The sequence below is a fragment of the Camelina sativa genome, chromosome 7, assembly GCF_030686135.1.
Source record: "Camelina sativa cultivar CO46 ecotype springtype chromosome 7, ASM3068613v1".
Taxonomy (NCBI): domain Eukaryota; kingdom Viridiplantae; phylum Streptophyta; class Magnoliopsida; order Brassicales; family Brassicaceae; genus Camelina; species Camelina sativa.
The window spans coordinates 5,672,013-5,679,112 of record NC_141886.1 but is presented as its reverse complement, the minus strand read 5'-3'; the positions used below and the strand labels follow the sequence as shown (position 1 = coordinate 5,679,112).

The 7,100-nt window shown below is 30.1% G+C and overlaps 1 pseudogene across 1 annotated transcript; it reads right to left on the bottom strand.

Moving 5' to 3' along the window:
* Positions 1-612: 612 nt before the first annotated feature.
* LOC104700414 (putative 3-hydroxyisobutyryl-CoA hydrolase 3) lies at positions 613-4,255 on the bottom strand (annotated as a pseudogene). Its single transcript, XR_015562085.1, has 13 exons — positions 4,063-4,255; positions 3,917-3,997; positions 3,691-3,823; positions 3,532-3,611; positions 3,365-3,448; positions 3,197-3,281; positions 2,708-2,793; positions 1,749-1,870; positions 1,600-1,660; positions 1,406-1,504; positions 1,238-1,339; positions 1,112-1,149; positions 613-991 (listed from the first exon to the last, which is right to left on the bottom strand). The product of XR_015562085.1 is annotated as a putative 3-hydroxyisobutyryl-CoA hydrolase 3 (transcript).
* Between the last annotated feature and the right edge of the window lie 2,845 nt (positions 4,256-7,100).

The following is a 7,100-nucleotide window of genomic DNA, read 5'->3' as shown; positions in this document are numbered from 1 at the left end:
TTTTCTACAATTTATTTATTAGAATCCTATGATTTGTGTCAAGTTGAGGCTTTATCTTATGATCGAACTTCACTGCAGGCTATTGATCTGTTGGAAATGCTAAAGAGAGAAGAGGAAATGTTCTCTGCAATAAAGGCAAGACAGTTGAAGGTAGCTTACCTTGGTGTTAGTTCTTTTAAGTTTAAGCTGATTCACATTTTATTTGCTTCTACCACATTTTCTTGCAAGTTCTTTTTGTATGTTTACAAATTAATTAAATGCAATATTTTCCTATTTTTATAAAATCTTAAATGTTTACACATTTATACTACTTCTATTCTATTTAAAATTTTCAAATTTTAAAAATAAGAAACCCAAAATTAGAACTTACCATTGGAGGAGAAAATTTTAACTAAGAGATCATGAGTTCTTATTTACAAAACAATACACAATTAATTCTTAAAAAATTCAAACAGTATATAAGATCCTCAATATATGAACCCCTATTAATCTTGCTCTTAAACCTCTTAACTAAGAAGCACTTCTTACCAATATTCTGATTTTTTATTTAATTTTAATCACACAAAATCTAAGGTCCTGTAAAAGATGCCCTAAGAACAAGAGCACAAATACTTTACCTTTATTTTTGTTTTCTTTTCATTAAATAGGAAATTTAGAAGTACAAGTTCCTACATACATGAAAGAAAATTGCATATAACAAAGGAAGAAACAAGACACGTCTATTTTTTCTTTGCTAACCTAAGCCATAAAGAACTAATTAAAAAGAACAACAATTGTTCAGACACATAATCTTAATATTTCGGGTTGGTCATTGAAGTGGAAAAGAACATCAATCTGCTTTTCCACTTCACAGCTTTGCTGCAATTGCTGACGCACGCAAGTTGTTCCTTGGTGGTAACTTAAGATCCTTCCATTCCTCCTCTTCATCCATTCTCTCAAAATACTGATCTACCATGCTATCCTTCATGTCCTCTAGGCGTCTTGGCTCCCACTATAATTACAGCAATAGGACCTTATATTAACTGTCACTAGTATGACATGATATATATATATATATATATGTATATTTATGTATATATAGAAGAAAAGAAAATGAAGAGATTTGTTATACCTTTGGTTTCCTATGTCTATCAATATGGCTCAACACCCCTGCATAAGTAAGACATGCTGTTGTAGTAATGTCGACAACAACAAGGACAATTTATGAAGAATATACAATCGAGAAAGCTAAATAAACCTCCAAAAAGTCTTTACTGATTTCTCCCTTGAACACATGACATGCCATTCTATACTCACGGATAAGACACTGCCCCACCCCTTGCAATCTTCCTTCTCTTATCTGAAATAATTTATACACACAGTCAGCACTTTCCCATCATTGCATGTGACGCATTGTAGAACTAACCAATCTAAGAGATATTTTAAGGCTTCATGGTGAAGCCTCCTTCAATGCTCGAATGGTGGTTGAGATACAATCATTTGGTTCGTGAGTAGCCTCCCTTTCCTAACCAACATATACGATAGTAGAGTGCATTGTCAATTGTAACTTAGGTTCGTATAAACTCGTAGGTCCAATCTATTAATGAAAAAAACTTATACAAGTGCAGATATAATTTCTTCGACTGTTCTTCTCGAGAAGCACTTATTGATAACATCTAACCTGTTAAAAAAAACGAACGGAAAGAAAAGCAACAGCGGACACAAAGGTACAAGAAAGAGTAAAAGAGATTAAATCATATACACTTAACATGTGGTAAGCACTCTGCTATTTCAGGTGGGGATGCTGAGTGTATGAATTAATAATTGTTGAGACGACGTTTAGATCACTTGAACCAACTTTGCAAAGATCTGCTTCTAATGCACTCAACCTCTGTGAAAAGGACTAACCTTACTCAGTAACAATCCTTGGCGATGAAAACATTGGGCTTAATAGTAGTAGCTAGCTATATGAAAAATTTATAGTAAATAGTAAAAGACACGCAGAGAAACCTTAAACAAAAAGTTTAGCATTACCAGTTGTAGGGGTGATCAGTGATCATTGTACGGGAGGTTTTTTTTTTGGCCCTGGTTTCGGTTTCACTTTTACAAAAATTGAAACCAGATGAAAATCATATGTATCTCTGGTTTTATTTGGTTTCGGTTTGGTTCAAGTGTTTAAAATTATTATATATATATATATATGTAAGTAGACTTAAAATAGAAAAAATACATCAATCAATATGTTAAACATAATTCAAAGAATATAATCTAAATCTAGTTTTATGAAACCAAGTAATATAAACCCAAAAAAAACTAAAAGAATAGAATCCACAAAATATATTCAAATATTTGTAAGACAGTAAATAAAAATTTGAAGAACATTATTAAACACAATAAACTAAACAAATATAATTATTCCAAATTTTAAAGAAAACCCAAAAAAAAAAAGCATTCGGTTTTCTGGTTTTTAATACCTAAACCGAAAAAATTAATGAAAATGACAACTAAATGGGGTTTTAGGCTAAACATAACCAAACTAACTTATTTCTATATGTTTAGTTTGGTTCGGTTTTTGTGTTATGGTTTTTTACTCTCTTTTTTTTCACCCCTACCAGCTGTCACAGACCACTTGTTCCAAAAATAAAATTAAAAAGACATTTTTGTTTTACCATCTTGTTAAGTTGGGGAGTGGGGGGACACTAAATACGTAAGCAAAAGAATTTCTTACCATTGAAGGCACAAAATGAGTAGCAAGCCCACAAGTAAACATTTCCGCGCCATCTAACCTACCTCCTGTGAGGCCAACATACTCTCCTAAACAAGAAGACAAGACGACAAGAACGATGAGAGAGAGGGAGATAGGAACTTTTGTGGACATGCAAAAACCAGGGCCAGCCCTGAAGATAAAGTATCCTAGCTAATGCATTAAAAAAAGAAAGAAAAAAAAAACTTCAGAAACTCAGTAAGAAACAAAGTCAAACAAAAAAAAAACATTTTCCAAAAAATCTATGACATAATATTAGTTTATGTTTTAAGAAGTAGTATTAAAAATTTGACAAGTATTACACTTAAATTGAGGAATGCATTAAAAAATCTGTAGAACAATGTCTACAAACATGGATTTTTGCGAGCTGTCGGCAACGGCCAGCCTTTTGCCAGCTTTAGGCAACGGCCAGCCCTACAAATTATATAAAAACATATGGTTTAATATTGTTACCAAAAAATCCAGGAAGTCTTGACAAAAAGTAGTAGGCGCCTACATCTGGAAAGAGCCCCAAAGCTGTCTGAGGCATTGCAAAAACCTTGGGGAAACTCAAAAGATATATAAGCGTATTTAAAAGCTATCTCTATTTTTCATCCATGTACATGTATAAGAAAAGAATACAGTGTTCTCAGTTGCAATACGAAATCTACCATGGATGGAGAGACCAGCTCCACCTCCCATGACAATACCATTCAAAATTGATACCTATAATTTCAAAACGAACTAATTAACAAAATTGATACACTATGAGTAACTCATCACTAAGAGGACAGTAAATATGATGAGACCTGAGCTTTGCTATACGTTGCCATAACAAAGTTGAGAGTGTACTGATATACTATGAAATCAGCAGCGAGTATCCATTTGCCTAATCCACGCAAAGTTACAGAAATAATACGTAGAAGCTGAAACTCAGCAAAAGGAAAACAAAAAATATATTGATATACCTTGGACGATGTCACGAACAAGAGGTAGAACGTCGCCACCAGCACAAAAGGCTCTTCCCTGACCCTTGAGGATGACAAGTTTCACACTTGGGTCTTCCTCATATGCAAGGAACAGTCGCAGCAACCGAGAGATCTAAAGATGGTTGGTTCAAGCCAATTATGTAATTACTAGCTAGTACACAAAATGGATGAATAAACAAACAAGGGGAAGGATCGGATTCAATACCATGTTACAGGAGAGAGCATTCAGCTGCTTGGGTCTGTTTAATGTCAAGATTCTAACACTTGCTTTCTCTTCCACCAAAACCTGTAAAGTTCATTGAGAGAGAGAGAGAGAGAAGTGATGGTGGCAATAAAGAAGACAAAACAGACCTGTGGGTGAGAGGCCATCTCAACTGCTCTCGTCTCCTTCTTCTCTTTTTCTTCGCCTTTTAATCCTCCTGGGCATACATACAAACCTTAGACTGTGAGAGCATCGACAGGATCCATGGAAAGTTTTTTCAAAAAAAAAAATTTCTTCTCCTTAGTAAATTATTTTTTAGAATCAAAATAAATATATTTAGAATCAAAATAAATATATAAGATAAGCACATATATAAGCATTAAATAATTACTTTCATCCTCGGGAAAATATTGAGTTTTTTATTTTTCTTGACATCATTTAGTGTTTTTTTGGTTTGTCTCTTTTAAATAAATAAGTTAACTCTTGTAGTAAACAATGAACTAATAGTTAAACGTCTTTGAGTAGACCGACAAGTCAACCTTCATTTCTCCTCCGCCTCCGTCGCTAACAGTGGTAAAATCAATGAAGGCACCCTTGGCGTTGGATGCATCTCTCCTTAAAGAGTGGACAATACTAACTCTAATAAATGAATTCAGATAAATAATGTTATCTAATCATATTGTTGCACGAGTTATCTCCATGTAGAAAAAAAATTCTTTGAATATTTCTAGTTTAATCCTGTTTTTCCTTTTTCTTCCATTGAAATATAATATTATTAAAATAATAATAATAATAATAATAATAATATTATTTGGAAAAAAATATATGTTTTCGTCTCTTCAACTACTTAATTCTACATCTTTTTAAAAATTATTATTTAAATAATTAAGAAGTGTTTGCCCACGTCCATAGGCCGGAGCCAAAAAAATTTACATAATTTTTTTCTCAAGTACCAACTCGACTCAGTGGTCTTTAGACTTTGACTAATATAAAGTATACTTTATTAGATGAGTAACTTAATCTTACTACATCAAAAATGGAGACATTGGACCAGCCTTGATATCATGATAATAATTTCCTCGCATTCCGAGACATCTTTTAGACTTATAATTGATATGGGAGCAAAACAAAAGCAGGTAACTAGTTATGGATAATCATAGCTAATTCAAATAAATCAAAACACCAAACCTGAAACAAAACCCAAAACCAAAAGAAATAGACTTGAACGCTACATTACAACCGCACACAAGTCTCAGCTCAAGTCAAGCGTGTGGCTTATAGGAGAAACAATTGACAATGAGACCTCCATCAACACAAATATGAATCTTCTCCCTTTAAGTAGTACGATACATATTTAATAATTTCAAACTATTTGAGATCAAACACGTTTATATATGAATCTTTTCCATATATATTGTGCTTCCAAAGTTATATATCTATTCGAGTATATTTGCAGCAGTTTTTGCTCAAAAATCAGTTTTGAAAAGTTTTTACATTTAATGCATTAACTTTAATATTAGTTACTAAAAAATTCCAAATTATTTATAAGTAAGATTTAAAAAAAATAAGGAAATATTTCTACCTCATTAAAACATAAATATATGATTACTTTTCATTTTTATTTGAATTTATATTTAAATTATCTTGAAATATTCTATAATACATTTAGTTAATAAAAATTGTGATTTTTTCTGCATATGATGTAATATAAATTTTTAGAACAGACATATATTACTCAATTTACGGATACAATATCCCACAACGCCTAAAAAGTTGGGCAATGGTTCAGAGTCATACTATAAAAGAGATCAAAATGATTCATAATACAAAAAGCTTGATTTATTAGACATTCAAACTTAAAAAAAAATTATTTAGTATATTCCGATTCTTTATTAAAGATTTTAAAAATTTAAATATTATAAATATTTATATTTTATAAAAAGTAGAAATATTATAAATATTTCTATTTTTTAGAAAGTTAAACTTTATAAAATGTTAAAAATATTAATAATATTTTCACGTTTATGAAGTTTCAAATTTATAAAGTATAAATATTATAAATATTTCAACTTTTTAAAATATAGAAAACCTTTAAAATATTAGTAATATATTTAAACTTTTATGAAACTTCAAATATGAGAAATACTCAACCATTTTAAGAATTCTAAGTATTATAAATATTTAAACTTTATAAAAAGCGCCAGTTTTATAAAATTTAAATGGTTACAATCTAATAAATAACATATCAGCTCAAGCTAATATTTATAATATAAAACAATAAATATTAAAAACTAAGATGATATAATGCGAGTTAAAATATCTTGGGACGGATGAGTTTGTTGATATTTATATAAATTTAAAATATTATTAATTTGGTGTTACACGGGTAAAACATACTTTTATTATTTTGTTAACACTATCGGTATTAGAGAATAGACATATCTAATTAAATTGATTAGATAAATATTATGTAAAAAACAAATTATATTGTGGTATTATATGGTTTAAACTTTAAACCATATAATTAAAAATTATTATATAATTATATTATATTTAAACAACAAATACAATTTATAATTTAACTTTTTTAGTTATAAATAATTTGCCCCGCGGTACACCGCCGATCCTAGTGTATATATATATATATATAGATGTTTTTTAAAGAACTAAATACAATCTTTGTTTACTGTCTCAAAATGATTACTTTTCAAATCATCAAGATTTGCTCTTCATATGAGTAAATAAACTCATTTTGGGTGTGAACATAATCTCAAATTTGTTCCATCACCTCTTTATGTGGGATTCATGAATTCTCCCCCTCGAGATGATGACACTTCATGTCTATCAATCTCGATTTGAATCCCACTCTGTAATCAATAACATCCTCAAATTGGGTCATGTTTATATCTTAGACCTTTTTAACTTTGAGACTAATTTGGAGTTATAACACACTAATATCAAATTGTGTTCCCATAGACAATAGTATATATATACTCTTCAAGAGTTTTCAATACTTTTTCTACTACTTTTTAATATTATAGTAGAATAGTGTAAACCACTTCTAGCATAAAGTCATATTTACTTCAAAGAATAGACCAGCCCAATAGGATGTGATTCACATCAACATCTCATAATTTTACTCATTCACAAATAACAAGATTATAAAAATTTTAAAATATATTTTTCA